At 38.9% G+C, this 22423-nt stretch overlaps 1 non-coding gene across 1 annotated transcript; it reads right to left on the bottom strand.

Moving 5' to 3' along the window:
* Window positions 1–8302: 8302 nt before the first annotated feature.
* Window positions 8303–8410, bottom strand: LOC112760191 (small nucleolar RNA R71). Its single transcript, XR_003180643.1, has one exon. It is a non-coding gene; the product is annotated as a small nucleolar RNA R71 (small nucleolar RNA).
* Between the last annotated feature and the right edge of the window lie 14013 nt (window positions 8411–22423).

The raw sequence follows: 22423 nt of genomic DNA on the forward strand, positions 1-22423 counted from the left end.
GTTTGTCAGGCACGCGTTCATAAGGAGAAGGATGATGAGCGTCACACATAATCATCCCTTCATCACGTTCTTGGGTGCGAATGGATATCTTAGAAGTGAAATAAGATGAATTGAATAGAAAACAGTAGTACTTTGCATTAATCTTTGAGGAACAGCAGAGCTCCACACCTTAATCTTTGGAGTGTAGAAACTCTACCGTATGAAAATACATAAGTGAAGGTTCAGGCATGGCCGAGATGGCCAGCCCCCTAAAACGTGATCAATAGTCTCCTAAGATGAACAATGGATTAAAACTGAGACCAAAGATGTCAAAAAGATAGTAAAAGGTCCTATTTATAATAAACTAGTCACTAGGGTTTACATGAGTAAGTAATTGATGCATAAATCCACTTCCGGGCCCACTTGGTGTGTGTTTGGGCTGAGCCTGAGTGTTGCACGTGCAGAGGCCTTTGTGGAGTTGAACGCCAGTTTTGTGCCAGTTTGGGCGTTCAGCTCTGGTTTTGGATCCTTTTCTGGCGCTGGACGCCAGATTTGGGTAGAAGCTGGCGTTGAACGCCAGTTTACGTCGTCTATTCTTGGCCAAAGTATGACTATTATATATTGCTGGAAAGCCCTGGATGTCTACTTTCCAACGCAATTGGAAGCGCGCCATTTCGAGTTCTTTAGCTCCAGAAAATCCACTTTGAGTGCAGGGAGGTCAGAATCCACAGCATCAGCAGTCCTTTTCAACCTCTGAATCTGATTTCTGCTCAAGTCCCTCAATTTCAGCCAGAAAATACCTGAAATCACAGAAAAACACACAAACTCATAGTAAAGTCCAGAAATGTGAATTTAACATAAAAACTAATGAAAACATCCCTAAAAGTAACTAGATCCTACTAAAAACATACTAAAAACAATGCCAAAAAGCGTATAAATTATCCGCTCATCAAACAAACTTAAATTTTGCTGTCAGAACTGAATTCATAGGATAATGGAGATATACTATAATTCCAACTATCATGAAACATAGATGCTCAATGAGCGGGACTTATAGCTTGCCTCTTGAATAGTTTTGGCATTCACTTATCCATTGAGTTCCAGAATGATTGGCATCTATAGGGCTTAGATTTTCAAATAGAGAAACTCTCCATAAATATGATGATTCATAAACACAGCCTTATGAGACTTGGCCGTGGCTAAGCATTTGAAGAATACGAGAAACATAAATACAAGAAAAATTGGGTGAACTTAGATTGGAACAGCAGCTTTCAAGCCCCATTGGGAGTCCATACTTAAGGAAATCTTTTGCCTTTGGACTTGACAAAGCCGCTACTAAATCCTGAACTCGATATCAAGTACAGGAGAGAAGAGGTTGCTACAACTAAGATTGATGTTTAGGTTAGACCATGATGCTCAAGTTGGGAACCATGCCTGCAGGTTTAAGAGTTATGGCTTACTCTGCCTCCAGCTTAAGATTTTCCTGCAAGCTTAAGTCCAAATGGACTGGTCCATATTTGGTGACAAGGTTTTTCCCTATGGAAACTTGGAACTGTTGATGAAGCAACAAAAAGCAATTCACAGCAAATGGTCACAGAGCAAGCTGTACTTAGGAGACAATGGACAAGAATAAGAAGTTCAGAACTTGAGCTAAGCAAGAATGAAGATGTCAAGCTAATGACAATAAAGAAGCGTTTGTTGGAGGCAACCAACTAAGTAGTTTTCTTTCATAGCTATTCCAATAAAAATGTTGAATAATTAAGTATGTATTGCAATGAGCTAAGTTTGGTGTTGCACACCAAATAATTTAAGGAGAATGAAGGATTTTAAGTTTGGTGTTCCACCAAAATCTCATTTAAAAGCATACTCTCACCTCCTGGATAATGCTAGCTCCAAGTAATCAGAAAAATTATTCAACCATTTAATTGCCTTTGAGTTTGGTTCTATACCCTTTAGCAAGACCAAAAGAATTCATAAGTGAACAACCTGTTGCATTAGAGACAGTAGTAAGGAATTAAGTTTGGTGTTCCCACACCAAATTAAATCCAAAAGCCACACTCAATTCATGCATACTAACCAGTCACCTAAGGGCTTGAGAAGCAAGCAACTTTTGAGAATTGTGCAGGGAACTAACCACCATTTGAAGACATTATGCATCATAACTAAAAAGGAGCACAACAGAAGAAAGGACAAAAGAACTACAAACCAATAGGTTGTATCCATACTTAACTCTTGCTGTTGAGAAATGCTTTGATTTATGTCTTGCTAAAGTGTTCATCTAGTACAAGTGGAATCACTTTGTGAAATAAGTAAGCTAGTCTAGGTATGTGCTTGTGTGTTTACTTTCACTTAACTAAATGTATGCTTTGTCCCCAGCATCTTTAATTCAATAAAAGAAATGTTTGGAATATGAAGTAAGATAGTTCCTTGTTAGCTGGAAGTACAATAATAGTAAGTGGTGGTATGTATGTGTGATTGTGTGGTAGCTCACTTATAGTAAATAACAGGAATAGATTGTCTTCTTTCTAAGTGTAAACTAGCTCACTGTCTATGAATCTCAAAAATAAAAAGTCCTTGGTTGAAAAGAAAAAAATAAGTAGAATGAGAAAAGCCAAAAGTGGCAGTAAAGAAAACAAAAGAAGAAAACAGAATAAAGCTAAACACCAATAGCTTGAACCTTAGAATATATGCCTGTGGTGTCTTTGTACTAGGATCTGCTTGGATTATTAAGTTCTTTGGAGTGCATCAACACTTGGTAACTTGGGTTAACTAACCCGGGATTATCAACTGAAAATCCACTATCAAGAGCAACCTAGCTACAAGACATTTAGTAACCCAAAGAGGTGCTGGGCATCAATGTTCTAAGAGAAATGTAAGCCAAGTGTTTATAGTGAATAATGTGTTGAGCACAAATAAAAAAAAAAGGGAATTGCTGCACACATGACACTGAGCTGAATGTTACCGAAAAGGAAAATAAAGAGAAACAAACATCAAGGACAAATAAATAATGAGAGGTCATAGCAGTGTGTTAAGTGATGCTTGGAGGAGACTTTCTATGCCTAGATGTCAATAAGAAGTGAGTATTTACATATCAGCATAAAACCCCATGAGCTACCAATAATACTACACTAGCATGAACATTTACTTCCTTTTCATTCTTTCTTCTTAATAATTCTTTTCTTGCTTGGGGACAAGCAAGCTTTAAGTTTGGTGTTGTGATGACAAGTCATCTTAGCCTAGTTTCACTAGCCTTTTTCCTTTGTTTTCAATAGGTTTTATGCACTTTCTTGAGCCATAAGTAAGCCATTTGGGTAGAATTTCATGTTTTCCTTAGATTCAATCAACCATGGATAAATTGATGTATTTTCATGAGTTTTTATGCCATAATCACTTGAATTTCAAGAAGAAGAAGAACTCTCATGATTATAGCATAGCTTTGATGCAATTGTTGATTGATGATAGGTGGAAAGAGGCTTGAAAGAAGGTTGAAGAAAAGGGGACAGCAAGGGGCAAGAAAAAAGGACTCACGTTTGAGCTAAAGTTTGCCTCAAACTTGAACTCAAACGTGAGGAAGATTGCATTTTCACCCTGGAGGCACACCAAGTTTGCGCCAACGTTTGCCTCAAACTTGAGGTCAAACCTTGGCTTGAAGATTCTTCACCCATGAGAAGCAACGTTTGCGCCAACGTTTGCCTCAAACTTGAGGTCAAACGTTGGCGCCACAAGAACAAGCAAAAGCACCCCTGGAGCTTGGCAACGTTTGCACCAATGTTTGCCTTAAACTTGAGGTCAAACATTGGTGCCATATTAGCAAGGAAGAGCACTCTGTTTAATGCCTTGGAAAAGCCAACGTTTGCGCCAACGTTTGCCTTAAACGTTGGGCCAAACGTTGGCCAAAAGAAATGCATGGGAGGAGCCACGTTTAAGCTCACGTTTGACCTCAAACGTTGAGCCAAATGTGGATGGCAGCAAATGGGGTTCTGCATGATGTTTAGTACGAAGACGTTTGAGTCAACATTTGCCTCAAACGTTGACTCAAACGTGAATGGTTCATGGCCCGGTTCACAAGTGGGTTTCTTCCCAACACCAAGAGCAATCAACAGAGGCTATTATCAACCCAATTCCATCGAGACCAAAGGCCCAATTGAAGGCTTGAAGATCATTAGAAGAGAGTGTATAAATAGCTAAGAATTTATGTTTTTCGGGGAGCTTTCCTTTTTAGAATTTTTGACTACTTACAGTAGAGAGCTCATCTTTACATTCTTGAGTTGTTGCTTTTAGAATTGGAGAGTTCCTGGGAAGGAGAATTGAATTCTCTTCCCCTGGGTTGTTTTTGCTTTCTTCTCTATACACTTTTTTTAAATCTTGGGGGTTGGAAAATTCAAGGAATTCTGTTTCAATCTCACCCTGAGATCTCTCTGTTTGATTTACTGGACTTTTTGAGAAAGCAATATTTGAATTCCTTTCTTCTACTGCTTGATATTTACTTTTCTTGCAATTGAATTCTAAATTTGGATCTAGGAAGGCATTGAGATCTAGACTTGGTTATCTAGTCTCTTGGGTCCTGAGATCTGGAGTTATCATTTTATTTTCTCAGTTGAATGCTTTTCAAGTTCATTTACATTTCTATTTTAGATCCGGTTCAATTCAAGTCATCTTCTACTCTTCTATGTGTTGAGATTTATTGTTCTTTTGTTTAATTCTTGCAATCCCACATCCCTGACCCATTTACAATTCAAGCCATTTACATTTCTTGCACTCTAAGATTCTGCAATTTACATTTCTTGCATTCTAAGTCTCTGCCATTTAATTTCTTGCTCTTTAAGATTCAGCACTTTTATTTGCTTTTCTCTTTAATTTACTGCAAATTCCCCTTCCCCCTTTACAATTCATGCAATTTAGTTTCTGCAAATTACAAACCACTCAACCAATACTTGATTCGCTTGACTAAATCAACCACTAAACAAAAATTGCTCAATCCTTCAATCCCTGTGGGATCGACCTCACTCATGTGAGTTATTATTACTTGATGCGACCCGGTACACTTGCCGGTTAGATTTGTGTGTTTGGAATTCGTTTTTCAAAAACACATCATCAATGCTCAGCCCAAGCACACACCAAGTGGGCCCTAGAAGTGGATTTCTGCATCATTTACTCATTTCTGTAAACCCTAGTAACTAGTCTGATATAAATAGGACCTTTTACTATTGTATTAGACATCTTTGATCAGTTTTATGCTATCTTAGACCTTTATGAGCGCTGGCCACTCGGCCATGCCTGGACCTTGTTCTTATGTATTTTCAACGGTAGAGTTTCTACACACCATAGATTAAGGTGTGGAGCTCTGCTGTTCCTCATGAATTAATACAAAGTACTATTGTTTTTCTATTCAATTCAAGCTTATTCCGATTCTAAGATATTCATTCGCACTTCAATATGAATGTGATGATCATGAAAGTCATCATCATTCCCAACCTATGAACGCGTTCCTGACAACCACTTCCATTCTACCTTAGATTGAATGAATATCTCTGGATTCCTTAATCAGAGTCTTCGTGGTATAAGTTAGAATCCATGGACGGCCATTCTTGAGATCCGGAAAGTCTAAACCTTGTCTGTGGTATTTCGAGTAGGATCTGGGAAGGGATGGCTGCGACGAGCTTCAAACTCGCGAGTGCTGGGCGTAGTGACAGACGCAAAAGGATCAATGGATCCTATTCCAGTATGATCGAGAACCGACAGATGATTAGCCATGCAGTGACAGCGCATTGGACCATTTTCACTGAGAGGACATGATGTAGCCATTGACAACGGTGACGCCTAACATACAGCTTGCCATAGAAAGGAGTATGAATGATTGGATGAAGACAATAGGAAAGCAGAGGTTCAGGAGGAACAAGCATCTTCATATGCTTATCTGAAACTCTCACCAATGAATTACATAAGTACTTCTATCTTTAATTTACGTTTTATTTATATTTTAATTATATTTTAATTATCAAATATCCATAACCATATGAATCTTCCTGACTGAGATTTGCAAGATGACCATAGCTTGCTTCAAGCCGACAATCTCCGTGGGATCGACCCTTACTCACGTAAGGTTTATTACTTGGACGACCCAGTGCACTTGCTGGTTAGTTGTGCGAAGTTGTGACAAAGAACTAAGATTATGAACATGCGTACCAAGTTTTTAGCGCCGTTACCAAGGAATGAACCGTCACGATTTCTGCGCACCAAGTTTTTGGCGCCGTTGCCGGGGATTGTTCGAGTTTGGACAACTGACGGTTCATCTTGTTGCTCAGATTAGGTAATTTTATTTTAATTTTAAGCTTTTTGCTTTTTTTAATTTTATTTTCAAAAAATAAAACAAAAAAAAATTTAATAAAAGCATAAAACCAAAAATAATTTTGTGTTTCTTGTTTGAATCTTGTGTCAATTTTTAAGTTTGGTGTCAATTGCATGTTTTTATAATTTTCTTGCATTTTTTGAAAATTCATCATGCATTCTTCATGATCTTCAAGTTGTTCTTGATGAATCCTCTTGTTTGATCTTCATGTTTTCTTGTTTTGCATCTTTTCTTGTTTTCCATATGCAATTTTAATTTGTTAGTGTCTAATTATTAAAAATTTCTAAGCTTGGTGTCTTGCATGTTTTTCTTTTCTTAAAAATTTTCAAAAATAAGTTCTTGGTGTTCATATTGACATTCAAAGTGTTCTTGGTATTCATCTTGACATTCATAGTGTTCTTGCATGCATTGTGTGTTTTGATTCATAATTTTTATGTCTTGTGTCTTTTTTGTGTTTTTCTCTTTCTTCATTAAAAATTCAAATATCAAAAAAATATCTTTCTCTTATTTCACTCATAATTTTCGAAAATTTTAGTTGACTTTTTCAAAAATTTTTAAAATTTAGTTGTTTCTTATGAGTCAAATCAAATTTTCAATTTAAAAATTCTATCTTTTTTCAAATCTTTTTCAAAAATCAAATCTTTTTCATTTTTCTTTTATGATTTTCGAAAATTTCAAATTGATTTTCAACATCTTTTTCTTATTTTTATTTTCGAAATTAATGCTAACAATTAATGTGATTGATTCAAAATTTTTAAGTTTGTTACTTGCCTAGTAAGAAAGGTGCAATCTTTAAACTCTAGAATAATACCTTTTTAGTTTCTTGTTAGTCAAGTAATCAACTTTGATTTCAAAAATCAAATCTTTTTAAATTTTTTTTTCAAATCTTTTTCAAAATAAATGGCAATCACATCTTTTTCAAAATCAATTTCAAAATCTTTTCCAACTTCTTTTCTAACTTCTTATCTTTTCAAAAATTGATTTTCAAATCTTTTTCAGTTAACTACTTGACTTTTTGTTTGATTTTAAAAGTTTACTATTTCAATCATATCTTTTTCAAAACTACCTAACTAATTCTATCTCTAATTTTCGAAAATCCCTTCCCTCGTTTTCAAAATTCCTTTTTAAATTAACTAATTGTTTTTAATTTAATTTAATTAGATTCAATTTTCCTTTCTTAATTTTCGAACTTTAATTTTTATTTTTTATTTTAAATTCAATTTAAAAACAAAAATACTTTTATTTTAATTTATTTAAATTTCGAATTTCTCTTCTCCTCATCTCTTTCTAATTATTTATTCATCTACTAACACCCCTCTTTCACCCAAGAATTCGAACTCAATCCTCTCCCTTGTGTTTGGATTCTTATCTTTTCCTTACACAAGGAATCTCTATACTATGACATAGAGGATTCCTCTTCTTTTCTGTTTTCATCTTTTTCATATGAGCAGGAACAAGGATAAGAACATTCTTGTTGAAGCTGACCCTGAACCTGAAAGGACTCTGAAGAGGAAGCTAAGGGAAGCTAAAGCACAACTCTCTGGAGAAAATCTAACAGAAATTTTCGAAAAAGAAGGAGACATGGCCGAAAATAATAACAATGCAAAGAAGATACTTGGTGACTTTACTGCACCTAATTCCAATTTACATGGAAGAAACATCTCAATCCCTGCCATTGGAGCAAATAATTTTGAGCTGAAGCCTCAATTAGTTTCTCTGATGCAATAGAATTGCAAGTTTTATGGACTTCCATCCGAAGATCTCTTTCAGTTCTTAACTGAATTCTTGCAGATCTGTGATACTGTTAAGACCAATGGGGTTGATTCCAAGGTATACAGGCTTATGCTTTTCCCATTTGCTGTAAGAGACAGAGCTAGAATATGGTTGGACTCTCAACCTAAAGACAGCCTGAACTCTTGGGATAAGCTGATCACGGCTTTCTTAGCCAAGTTCTTTCCTCCTCAAAAGCTTCGCAAGCTTAGAGTGGATGTTCAAACCTTCAGAAAGAAGGAAGGTGAATCCCTCTATGAAGCTTGGGAGAGATACAAGGAATTGACCAAAAAGTGTCCTTCTGACATGCTTTCAGAATGGACCATCCTGGACATATTCTATGATGGTCTGTCTGAATTATCAAAGATGTCATTGGACCATTCTGTAGGTGGATTCATTCACCTAAAGAAAACGCCTGCAGAAGCTCAAGAGCTCATTGACATGGTTGCAAATAACCAGTTTATGTACACTTCTGAAAGGAATCCTGTGAGTAATGGGACGCCTCAGAGGAAGGGAGTTCTTGAAATTGATACTCTGAATGCCATACTGGCTCAGAATAAAATATTGACTCAGCAAGTCAATATGATCTCTCAGAGTCTGAATGGATTGAAGGAATCATCCAACAGTACTAAAGAGGCATCTTCTGAAGAGGAAGCTTATGATCCTGAGAACCCTGCAATAGCAGAGGTGAATTACATGGGTGAACCCTATGGAAACACCTACAATCCCTCATGGAGAAATCATCCAAATTTCTCATGGAAGGATCAACAAAAGCCTCAACAAGGCTTTAATAATGGTGGAAGAAACAGGTTTAGCAATAGCAAGCATTTTCCATCATCCACTTAGCAACAGACAGAGAATTCTGAGCAGAATCCATCTAGCTTAGCAAATATAGTCTCTGATCTATCTAAGGCCACTGTAAGTTTCATGAATGAAACAAGGTCCTCCATTAGAAATTTAAAGGCACAAGTGGGCCAGCTGAGTAAAAGAGTCATTGAAACTCCTCCTAGTACTCTCCCAAGCAATACAGAAGAAAATCCAAAGAGAGAGTGCAAGGCCATTGATTTAACCATCATGGCCGAACCCACAAGGGAGGAGGAGGATGTGAATCCTAGTGAGGAAGACCTCTTGGGACGTCCAGTGACCAATAAGGAGTTTCCCTTCGAGGAACCAAAGGAATCTGAGGCTCAATTAGAGACCATAGAGATTCCATTGAACCTCCTTCTGCCCTTCATGAGCTCTGATGAGTATTCGTCCTCTGAAGAGGATGAAGAAATTACTGAAGAGCAAGTTGCTAAGTACCTTGGTGCAATCATGAAGCTGAATGCCAAATTATTTGGTAATGAGACTTGGGAAGATGAACCTCCCTTGCTCATCAATGAACTGAATGCATTAGATAGGCAGAAATTACCTCAAAAGAAACAGGATCCTGGCAAATTCTTAATACCATGTACCATAGGCACCATGACCTTTGAGAAGGCTCTGTGTGACCTGGGGTCAGGAATAAACTTAATGCCACTCTCTGTAATGGAGAAACTTGGGATCTTTGAGGTGCAAGCTGCCAGAATCTCATTAGAGATGGCAAACAACTCAAGAAAATAGGCTTATGGACAAGTAGAGGAGGTGTTAGTAAAGGTTGAAGGCCTTTACATCTCTGCTGATTTCATAATCCTAGACACTGGGAAGGAAGAGGATGAATCCATCATCCTTGGAAGACCCTTCCTAGCCACAGCAAGAGCTGTGATTGATGTGGACAGAGGGGAACTAGTCCTTCAACTAAATGAGGACAACCTTGTGTTTAAAACTCAAGGATCTCCTTCTGTAACCATGGAAAGGAAGCATGAAAAGCTTCTCTCACTGCAGAGTCAACCAAAGCCCCCACAGTCAAACTCGAAGTTTGGTGTTAGGAGGCCACAACCAAACTCTAAGTTTGGTGTTGAACCCCCACAGTCAAACTCTAAGTTTGGTGTTGGAAGGTCCCAACAATGCTCTGAACATCTGTGAGGCTGCATGACAGCTCACTGTCAAGCTATTGACGTTAAAGAAGCGCTTATTGGGAGGTAACCCAATGTTATTTAATTATATCTATTTTATTTTCCTTGTGTTATTTTGTGTTTTATTAGGTTGATGATCATGTGGAGTCACAAAAACTACTGAAAAATAAAAAACAGAATGAAAAATAGCATTAAAAATAGCACACTCTGGAGGAGAGTAGTCTGGCATTTAAACGCCAGAAACAAGCATCTGTCTAGCATTTAACGCCAGAAACAAGCACCAAGCTGGCTTTTAATGCCAAAAACAAGCATCTGCCTGGCGTTAAACGCCAGAAACAGGCTACATTTGGGCGTTTAACGCCAGAAACAAGCAGCAATCTGGCGTTAAACGCCAGGATTGCACAGCAAGGGCGTTTTACACGCCTAATTGGAGCAGGGATGTTAAGTCCTTCACCCCACAGGATCCCCACATCTTCTTCTCTCCTCTTCACACCTTTTCATAACTCTCTTCCCTAAATACCATTCACCAATCACCTCAATCACTCTTTCTTATCACCTCTTCACCACTTACATCCATCCTCTCTTCTCCATAAACCCCACCTACCTCCAAAATTCAAACTCTTTTCCCTCCCAAACCTAACCCTAATGGCCGAACCCTAAATCCCATCCCACCCCTATATAAACCCCTCTTTCCTTCTTCATTTTCACACAACACAACCCTCTCTTCTTACCCTTGGCTGAATACACCTTCTCCCTCCATCTCCTCCATTCTTTTTCTTCTTTTCCGTCTTTCTTTCTTCTTTTGCTCGGGGACGAGTAAACATTTTAAGTTTGGTGTGGTAAAAGCATAGCTTTTTGTTTTTCCATAACCATTTATGGCACCTAAGGCCAGAGAAACCTCTAGAAAGAGGAAAGGGAAGGCAATTGCTTCCACCTCTGAGTCATGAGAGATGGAGAGATTCATCTCAAAGGTCCATCAAGACCACTTCTATGAAGTTGTGGCTAAGAAGAAAGTGATCCCTGAGGTTCCTTTCAAGCTCAAAAAGAATGAGTATCCGAAGATCCGACATGAGATCCGAAGAAGAGGTTGGGAAGTTCTCACCAACCCCATTCAACAAGTCGGGATCTTAATTGTCCAAGAGTTCTATGCAAACGCATGGATCACTAGGAACCATAATCAAAGTGTGAACCCGAATCCAAAGCATTGGCTCACCATGGTTCGGGGGAAATACTTAGACTTCAGTTCGGAAAATGTAAGGCTAGCGTTCAACTTGCCAATGATGGAAGAGAACGCACGCCCCTACACAAGAAGGGTCAATTTTGATCAAAGGTTAGACCAAGTCCTCATAGACATATGTGAGGAAGGATCTCAATGGAAAATTGACTCAAGAGGCAAGCCGGTTCAATTAAGAAGGCATGACCTCAAACTAGTGGCTAGGGGATGGCTAGAGGTCATTCAACCCTCAATCATTCCTACTAGTAACCGGTCTAAAGTTACTATAGACCGGACCATCATGATCCATAGTATCATGATTGGAGAGGAGGTGGAAGTTCATGAGATTATACCTCAAGAACTTTGCAAGGTGGCTGACAAGTCCTCCACTTGGGCAAGGTTATCCTTTCCTCACCTCATATGCCACCTCTGCAATTCGGCTGGAATTGACATAGAAGGAGACATCCTCATTGAAGAGGCCAAGCCCATCACTAAGAAAAGGATGGAGCAAATAAGAGATCATGGACCTCAACAAGAACATGAGGAAATTCCCCACCAAGAAATCCCTGAGATGCCTCAAGGGATGCACCTTCCTCCACAAAACTATTGGGAGCAAATCAACACCTCCCTAGGAGAATTAAGTTCCAACATGGGACAACTAAGGGTGGAGCATCAAGAGCACTCCATCATCCTTCATGAGTTTAGAAAAGATCAAAGAGCTATGAGGGAGGAGTAACAAAGGCAATTAAGAGACATAGAGGAGCTCAAAAGCACCATTGGTTCTTCAAGAAGAGGAACATGCCACCCTCACTAAGGTGGACTCATTCCTTAATCTCCTTGTCTATTTATTTTACTGTTTTTCGTTTATCATACTTTATGTTTATTTATGTTTGTGTCTTATTACATGATCACTAGTGTTTAAGCGTCTATGTCTTAAAGCTATGAATATCCTATGAATCCATCACCTTTCTTAAATGAAAAATTCTTTAAGTACAAAAGAACAAGAAGTACATGGTTTCGAATTCATCCTTGAAACTAGTTTAGTTATTTTGATGTGGTGACAATACTTTTTGTTTTCTGAATGAATGCTTGAACAGTGCATATGTCTTTTGAAATTGTTGTTTATGAATGTTAAATATGTTGGATCTTGAAAGAATGATGAAAAAGGAGACATGTTATTTGATAATCTGAAAAATCATAAAAATGATTCTTGAAGCAAGAAAAAGCAGTGAATACAAAAGCTTGCAGAAAAAAAAAAGAGAAAAAAGAAAATGGCGAAAAAAAAGAAGAGAAAAATAAAAAGAAAAAGCAAGCAGAAAAATCCAATAGCACTTAAAACCAAAAAGAAAGGGTAAAAAGGATCCAAGGCTTTGAGCATCAGTGGATAGGAGGGCCTAAAGGAATAAAATCCTGGCCTAAGCGGTTAAACCAAGCTATCCCTAACCATGTGCTTGTGGTGTGAAGGTGTCAAGTGAAAACTTGAGACTGAGCGGTTAAGGTCGAGGTCCAAAGCAAAAAGAAGAGTGTGCTTAAGAACCTTGGACACCTCTAATTGGGGACTCTAGCAAAGCTGAGTCACAATCTGAAAAGGGTCACCCAGTTATGTGTCTGTGGCATTTATATATCCGGTGGTAATACTGGAAAACAAAGTGCTTAGGACCACGGCCAAGACTCATAAACTAGTTGTGTTCAAGAATCAACATACTGAACTAGAAGAATCAATAACACTATCTGAATTCTAAGTTCCTATAGATGCCAATCATTCGGAACTTCAAAGGATAAAGTGAGATGCCAAAACTATTCAAGAGGCAAAAAGCTACAAGTCCCGCTCATCTGATTAGAGCTAAGTTTCATTGATATGTTAGAATTCATAGTATATTCTCTTCTTTTTATCCTATTTGATTTTCTGTTGCTTGGGGACAAACAACAATTTAAGTTTGGTGTTTTGATGAGCGGATAATTTATACGCTTTTTGGCATTATTTTTACATAGTTTTTAGTATAATTTAGTTAGTTTTTAGTATATTTTTATTAGTTTTTAATAAAAAATCACATTTCTGGACTTTACTATGAGTTTGTGTGTTTTTCTGTGATTTCAGGTATTTTCTGACTAAAATTGAGGGACTTGAGCAAAAATCAGATTCAGAGGTTGAAGAAGGACTACAGATGCTGCTGGATTCTGAAAGGGAATTTTCTGGAGCTACAGAACTCCAAATGGCGCGCTCTCAATTTCGTTGCAAAGTAGACATCCAGGGCTTTCCAGAAATATATAATAGTTCATACTTTGCCCGGGTTTAGATGACGCAAACTGGCGTTCAACGCCAATTCTATGTTGCATTCTGGAGTTAAACGCCAGAAACAGGTTGCAAAGTGGAGTTAAACGCCAAAAACAGGTTACAAACTGGCGTTCAACTCCAAGAGAAGCCTCTAAACGTGTAAAGCTCAATGCTCAGCCCAAGTACACACCAAGTGGGCCCCAGAAGTGGATTTTTGCATCATTTACTCATTTCTGTAAACCCTAGTAACTAGTCTGGTATAAATAGGACCTTTTACTATTGTATTAGAAATCTTTGATCAGTTTTATGCTATCTTAGACCTTTATGAGTGCTGGCCACTCGGCCATGCCTGGACCTTGTTCTTATGTATTTTCAACGGTAGAGTTTCTACATACCACAGATTAAGGTGTGGAGCTCTGCTGTTCCTCATGAATTAATACAAAGTACTATTGTTTTTCTATTCAATTCAAGCTTGTTCCGATTCTAAGATATTCATTCGCACTTCAATATGAATGTGATGATCGTGAGAGTCATCATCATTCCCAACCTATGAACGCGTGCCTGACAACCACTTCCGTTCTACCTTAGATTGAATGAATATCTCTGGGATTCCTTAATCAGAGTCTTTGTGGTATAAGTTAGAATCTATGGACGGCCATTCTTGAGATCCGGAAAGTCTAAACCTTGTCTGTGGTATTCCGAATAGGATCTGGGAAGGGATGGATGCGACGAGCTTCAAACTCACGAGTGCTGGGCATAGTGACAGACGCAAAAGGATCAATGGATCCTATCCCAGTATGATCGAGAATCGACAGACGATTAGCCATACAGTGACAGCGCATTGGACCATTTTCACTAAGAGGATAGGATGTAGCCATTGACAACGGTGACACCAAACATACAGCTTGCCATAGAACGGAGTATGAATGATTGGATGAAGACAATAGGAAAGCAGAGGTTCAGGAGGAACAAGCATCTTCATACGCTTATCTGAAACTCTCACCAATGAATTACATAAGTACCTCTATCTTTAATTTACGTTTTATTTATATTTTAATTATATTTTAATTATCAAATATCCATAACCATATGAATCTGCCTGACTGAGATTTGCAAGATGACCATAGCTTGCTTCAAGCCGACAATCTCCGTGGGATCGACCCTTACTCACGTAAGGTTTATTACTTGGATAACCCAGTGCACTTGCCGGTTAGTTGTGCGAAGTTGTGACAAAGAACTAAGATTATGAACGTGTGTACCAAGTTTTTAGCGCCGTTACCAAGGAATGAACCGTCACGATTTCTGCGCACCACTGATCCAAATTCTAAAAATGCAAAAATGAAAACTAAAAGAGAGTTCTCTAATGAAATCAAATTCCTAGCTATTTATACACTTTCCAATTATGGCTTCCAGTACTTGGAGTGGGCTTTTTGGCCTTGCATGAAGTGGATCAAAATGTCACATGGTTGCAGCTCCCAGTGGAGCATTGATGACAAGTCATCTTAGCCTATTTTAACTAGTCTTTTTCTTTTGTTTTCATTAGAATTATGCACTTTCTTGAGCTACAAGCAAGCCAATTAGCTAGATTTTCATGTTTCCTTTGATTTAATCAACCATGTATGAATTCATGCTATTTCATGAGGTTTTATACTATAATTGTCACATATTATGAAAGAATGAATATCTCATGATTTTAAGCATAGATTTGATGTGTTTGGTTGATTAATGATAGGAGAAGAAAGCTTGGAGAAAGGTTGAAGCAAGAAGGAATAGCTAGGAGTAAAGAGAAGACAATGGAATAAGTGAAATTGAACCAGGAAGCAAAAAGCTGGACCTAAAGTTAGCCTCAAACTTTTGCACAAACTTTTGGGTTAAAAGTTAGCCCCAACGTTAGCCTCTAACATGGAGGCTAACGTTGGCATGATGAAAATCACTCCCTGGGTACCAAAAGTTTGCGCCAACGTTAGCCCCCTAACTTGGTGGCTAACGTTGGCACATGAAAATCACCCCTGGGCACCAAAAGTTTGCGCCAACGTTAGCCTCCTAACTTTGAGGCTAACGTTGGCATGAAGAAAACCTCCCTGGGCACCAAAAGTTTGCGCCAACGTTAGCCCCCTAACTTGGTGGCTAACGTTGGCACATGAAAATCACAAGGGGAGGAGCAAAAGTTTGTGCCAACGTTAGCCCCCTAACTTGGTGGCTAACGTTGGCACATGAAAATCACAAGGGGAGGAGCAAAAGTTTGCGCCAACGTTAGCCCCTAACTTGGTGGCTAACGTTGGCGCCACAAGTGCACAAGGTAAGGCCAACGTTAGGGCCAAAGTTAGACCCCTAACTTTGGCACCAACGTTGGTATCAGATGGATATAGTTGCTGATATGAAAAGTTTGGGCAAAAGTTAGCCCCCTAACTTTTGCTCAAACTTTTGGTCCAACTTTTGCAAAACTCCAACCCGGTTCAATTGGTTCACTTTGGTTCTTCTCCAAACTTCAAGAGCAATCAACCAAGGCCTCTTTCAACCCAATTCCACCAAGAGCAAAGGCCCAACTCAAGGCTTGAAGATCATTTGAAGAAAGTGTATAAATAGGATAGAATTCAAGTTCTTCGGAGAGCTTTCTTTTGGAATTTTCATAATAGTTTTTGGAGAGCTTTTGATATTGAGTGATCTTTAATTTCTTTGTCTTGGGGAAGGAGAATTCACTTCTCATCCTCTCAGTTTTATTACTTTCAATTTCAATTACAATTGTCTTGGATTTTTGGGTTGGAGAATTGAAGAAATTTTGTTTCAATCTCAACCTTGGATATCACTGCTTTATTTACTGCTTGATTGAATTTCAATTTCTGTTAATTGCTCTTCATCCACTTTCTTTGAATTTCAATTACAATTTCTTGTTGGATCTAGGAAGGCATTGAGATCTAGACTTGGTTTTCTAGTCTTTGGGTCCTGAGATCTAATTTCCCAATTTTACATTTTCTGTTTACTGTTTTCATGTTCATTTACTTTTCTGCTTCAAGATCCAATCTAACCCAAACCTTCTTCTACTTCTCTGTTTGATGCAATTTACTTTTCCTTGTTTAAATTCTGCAAATCCAATCCCCAATTCCCTTTACAATTCCAGCCGTTTACATTTCTTGCACTTTAAGATTCCGCAATTTACTTTTCTTGCATTCTAAGTTTCTGCTATTAAATTTCTTGTTCTTTAAGATTCAGCACTTTAATTCCCTGTTCTCTTTACTTCCATGCAATTTAATTTCTGCAAATCACAAAACACTCAACCAAATCTTGATTCGCTTGACTAAATTAACCACTAAGCTAAAATTGCTCAATCCTTCAATCCCTGTTGGATCGACCTCACTCCCGTGAGTTTTTATTACTTGATACGACCCAGTACACTTGCCGGTTAGATTTGTGTGTTTTGGGAGAAATTTATTTTTCACCAAAATACTCATCAAGTTTTTGGCGCCATTGCCGGGGATTGATTAGATTGACAATGATTAAGTGAGGTGGTGATCTAGATCAAGCACTTTCTCTTTAATTTTGATTAACCCACTAACTGTTTGATTTTTCGCTTAAACTAACTAACACTTCAATCTAGAAGTAGATTGAAGTGTCACTGGTTTTGTGCATTTCTCATGCTCTGCTTGTATGTCAGGTACAAGAAGAACCATACCCAATTTTCATGAACAAGACGAAAGAACTCTCAGGAAGTTAAGAAGAGCTGAAAGAGGGAAAAATAATGTTGGAGAAGAGGAATCAGACGAAGAATTCCAAGAGATGGAGGAACATTCAACCAATCCACCAGGTGGAGCAGACAACAACAATGACAACCCACCCAGAGGAGAGTTTTGGCTTCCTATACCTTTGCAAATCCTAGACATTGTGGGAGCAGCATCTTGGCTCCAAATGTCAATGCTAACAATTTTGAACTCAAGCCACAACTCATCACTCTGGTTCAGAACAATTGCTCTTTTGGTGGAGGACCACTTGAGGACCCACACCAACATTTATCCACTTTCTTGAGGATATGCAACACTGTCAAAACTAATGGAGTGCCTCCTGACAGTTACAAACTGATGCTATTCCCATTTTCTCTCAGGGACAAGGCCACTCAATGGTTGGAATCTTTTCCAAGGGACAGCATTAATAACTGGGATGATTTGGTAACCAAGTTTCTTGCCAAGTTTTACCCACCTCAGAGGATTATAAGGTTGAAGGCTGAGGTACAAACATTTACACAAATGGAGGCTGAACCCATCTATGAGGCATGGGAGAGGTATAAGGCTCTAATTAGGAAATGTCCTCCTGCCATGTTTAATGAGTGGGAGAAGCTGCAGAACTTCTATGAAGGCTTAAAACTGAAATCCCAGGAAGCTTTGGATCATTCAGCTGGAGGTTCCTTGCAACTCATGAAAACTGCAGAAGAGGCTCAAGAACTCATTGATCTGGTTGCCAACAACCAATATTTCTTTGCTCATCAAAGAGGCCGCCAACCATCACAAAGGAGAGGAGTAATGGAACTAGAAGGAGTGGATTCAATCCTGGCTCAAAACAAATTAATGCAGCAGCAAATTCAACAACAATTTGAGCAAATGACCAAGAGGATTGATGGCCTCCAAGTTGCAGCAGTTAACACCAACGAACCATCAGCCACATGGGGGCAAAATGAAGAAATCCAAGAGGAGCAACAGCAGGAACAAGTCCAGTACATGCATTCAAGCCCAAATGAATTCTATGGTGATACCTACAACCCCTCATGGAAAAATCACCCCAACCTCAGATGGGGAGACACTCACAACCAAAACCAACACCCATGGCAGAGGAATTCAAACCAAAACAACCCAAGAAACAACCAAAACTACAACCATCAGCAGACTAACCAAAACACATACAGAAAACCTCAAAACAACTACCCTAATCTCAACCAATACCAATCCAATAACCAACCCACCAACTAAAATGCCTATCATCCACCACCCACATCTCACAACCCATCACAAGCACCACCTGAACCTCAAAGACTCACCAACTTAGAGACCTTGATAGAAAAAATGATGAAACACCAGGAAATAACAAACAAAAACCATGAAGCATCATTAAAGAGCCTAGAGAGGCAGATTGGGCAACTCTCCAAGCAAGTATCTGTTGAGAGATCTTCAAACTCACTGCCCAGTGACACAATCCCAAATCCCAAGGAGGAATGCAAGGCAATACAATTAAGGAGCAGGAGAACATTGATAAGCAACAATGACACTACACAGAAGCAAGCAGAGGGCATCAAAGAACCAACAGAGGATGAGAAGCAAGCAAAGGACGATGAAGCTAAGGAGCAAGTTGTGATGCCAAACAAAAGCACTGAGAAACTTAAAGAGAAGGACAACCAGCCACATAGCTCAAAGAAAGTAATCCAGGGACAGCAGCAAATAGGAAAGAGCATCACACCTCCACTGCCATATCCCCAGAGGTTTAACAAAGAGGTTAAAGACCAGCATTTTCACAAATTCCTTGAGATTTTTAAGAAGCTGGAAATCAATATCCCCTTGGCTGAAGCACTTGAGCAAATGCCTCTGTATGCCAAATTCTTGAAGGAGCTTGTCAACAAGAAAAGAAGCTGGGATGAGAAAGAAACCATAATGATTACTGAGGAATGCAGGGCCTTGATTCAAAAGGGGCTTCCTCCCAAGCTTGAGGACCCAGGGAGCTTCCTGTTGCCTTGCACCATTGGGGAATTGACCATCACTAAAGCAATGTGCGATCTCGGAGCAAGTATTAACTTAATACCATCCTCCTTGGTGAAAAAGCTGCATATAGAGGAGGTCAAACCAGTACAAATGTCTCTGGAGCTGGTAGACAAGTCAATGGTATACCCCAGGGGTGTAATTGAAAATCTTTTGGTCAAGGTGGACAGTTTTATATACCCTGCTGATTTTGTGGTTCTAGAATCAAACGATGATGATGGTGACTCTGTTATACTGGGAAGGCCATTCTTGGCCACTGCTAGAGCTATCATAGACGTAGAGGAAGGGGAATTAACTCTCAGGATGCATGACCAGAGTGTCACTCTGAAAGTATTACCAGAGGCACAATTTAGCAAGGAGAAGAAAGACTATATGAAAAATGACCAGGAAGGTCACAGCAACATCCCAATGCTAAGGATTGTGCAGACTGATGAAGAAACCCAAGAGGATATTAGAGTATTAGCCACTGAAAAGAGAGGCCCCCAAGGAAAGCCTACGGCCAGAAAAGAAAGATCAACAAAAGGAAAGATGAAACGCAGAAACAAAGTAAAAAGGGGTTGGAAGAATAGAAAGATTCCAACAGAGGGGCTTTCCAAAGGTGACAAAGTGCAACTGATATATCAACAGCTGGGGGCAACTCAACAAACCGAGGATTACTACACTGTCAGCAACATACTCTCATTAGAGCATGCTGAAATTGAACACCAGAGAACAAAGAAGAGGATCACGGTCAGAGGAGACAAATTGAGGCCCTACAAGCACCAACCACCATAAAAGAAAGCCTCAATGTCAAGCTAATGACAATAAAAGAGCGCTCCATGGGAGGCAACCCATGCTTTAAGATTCATGTCATTTTAAATTCAATAAGTTATGATCAATTGAGCATGAATTCTTTTCTCTTTTCATGAACATGTCCATTGACTGCGTGCACTATTTTGAAACATATGCTAAGTTTGGTGTGCCTTCAAGCACACTAAACCAATGTTACAAATAATTCCATTTTGCATGTTTGGAGTATCTTGACAAAGCATATGGCCAAACACTAAGTTTGGTGTCCACATAGCTTCATGAAAAGTAGAAACTCATGCATCAATAATCATACAATTGTTGTTTTCCAAAATCTTATAAATGGAAAAATTCTTTTCCGGTAATGAAGGCATTAATTGTGATGTACCCTTTGACAAGAAACAAGTTTGGTGTTCATCAAACCTTGATGCACCGATTTAGGGATACAATTGATCCTTCATGAAAAAAAAAAGGGAGAAAAAGAAAGTATGATGAAAACAATTCTTATGAACATTTAACATTTGAATCTCACTAATTGGAGGAAGATACTCATTTTCTTTATATATGACCAAACATTAAGTTTGGTGTCCTCAAAGGAGAGTGTCACGGTTCAAATGATATAAGAATTGATGGTTCACATAGTATTAATAAAAAGAACACTCTTGCTACGGTTGGATAAAACTAATGTATGTTGTCTTGTTGTGGTGACTAGGAAGTCAAAGAATCTTCAAAGAAAAAGACAAGACAAAGGAAAGCATAGCATGTGGACAAAATCCCATCACATGCCTCGAAAAAGAAATCTGCCACTCCTTGAGAATGATCACGGCAAAGGCAAGGGAAGGAGCAAACTTTGTCTTCATTCATCCTTACATGCATACCTTTGATCTCCATAAGTCTAATTGCATCCCAGCCCTTCATTGCTCATTTAAAAGCATACCACCTTCAAGCCATGCACATGACCAAATCACTCCAACCTTGGAAACTTCACTCCCTTCATCACTCCTCAACATAACAAGCTCTGTGCAACATTTCTCTTACTTTATACTCCAACCATTTAAACTTCTCTTCATCATTTCTTGTCATAGCAAGTTCGGTCTCAATTTCTTTTTGCTCCAAACACACATCAAACTCTCCAACATTCTTCATACTCCTTCTAACCTCACAAGACTCAACCAACCAAGTGATCATGGCCTCCTCCTCAAGAACCAAACGAAGAAAAGGGAAAGATCCCATGGTGGAGGAAGACACACATGAATATGACCAACGAAGATTCAAGTCTTGGTTTCATCAAATGCAAATTCAATGGATGAATGAGAAAAGAATCTATCCTGAAATTCCATTCTTGTTGCCGGATGATGGATGTCAAGAAATGAAGGACAAAATTCGGAAGAGGAGGTGGGAGGAACTTGCATCACCAGCCATCCGAATCAATGCCAATATCATAAGAGAGTTCTATGCAAATGTCCCAAGGCTTGACATGCGTGAGCCCCCAACGTACAAGAGCTATGTGCGGGGGGTGGAAGTAGACTTTAGCCCGGATGCAATCAAGAAAGTCTTGAAACTAAAGTCAGTCCGCTTTAGTGAACCGGGATACCAACAAAGATTGAATGAGAATCAGGATTATGATGAGATTGCGAGAGACATTTGTATGGAGAACTCAGAGTGGGAAGGAGATGACAAGAACAGATATAAGTACCTGAAGAGATGTAACCTCACCCCGGATGCAAAAGGATGGTATGAGTTGATGAAAAGATCAATTATGGGCACAGTGAACACCTCAGAAGTTAACAGGGAGAGAGCCGTGATGCTGCATTGCATCATTGTGGGAGGAGAGATAAGAGTTCATGACATCCTTGCAAAAGACATTCAAAAGCTGGCTGAGAAGAATTCGGCCGGATCTTGGTTATACTATCCGAGTACCATTTGGAGGTTGTGTGCAAAGGCTAAAGTTCCAATGGAAGAGGAGAATCCAATGTGGTTAAGCCAAGGCATGCCCATAACCATTGAACGAATGATGATGCCCCTTGAAGCACATCAAGGCCGAAGACCACATGGAAGAAGGGAAAGAGAAGAACCAATGGAAGAAGATGAGCCACACATAGAAGAAGAGCCACAAGAGGAGGAGGAACAGCCACACTTTTTCCCACATGGCAATATGGATATGACTCAAATGCAAGAAGCAATAGGAAGATTGTCACAACAGTACACGAGAATCCAAGAAAGGCAAGAGGAATACCATTCTCTGTACATGAAAAACCAACAAGCACAAGAAGAAAGGGAGCTAAGAATAATGAACAAACAAAGTAAATTCGAGTCAAGATT

Source organism: Arachis hypogaea, chromosome 16 (genome assembly GCF_003086295.3).
Source record: "Arachis hypogaea cultivar Tifrunner chromosome 16, arahy.Tifrunner.gnm2.J5K5, whole genome shotgun sequence".
Classification (NCBI taxonomy): Eukaryota; Viridiplantae; Streptophyta; class Magnoliopsida; order Fabales; family Fabaceae; genus Arachis; species Arachis hypogaea.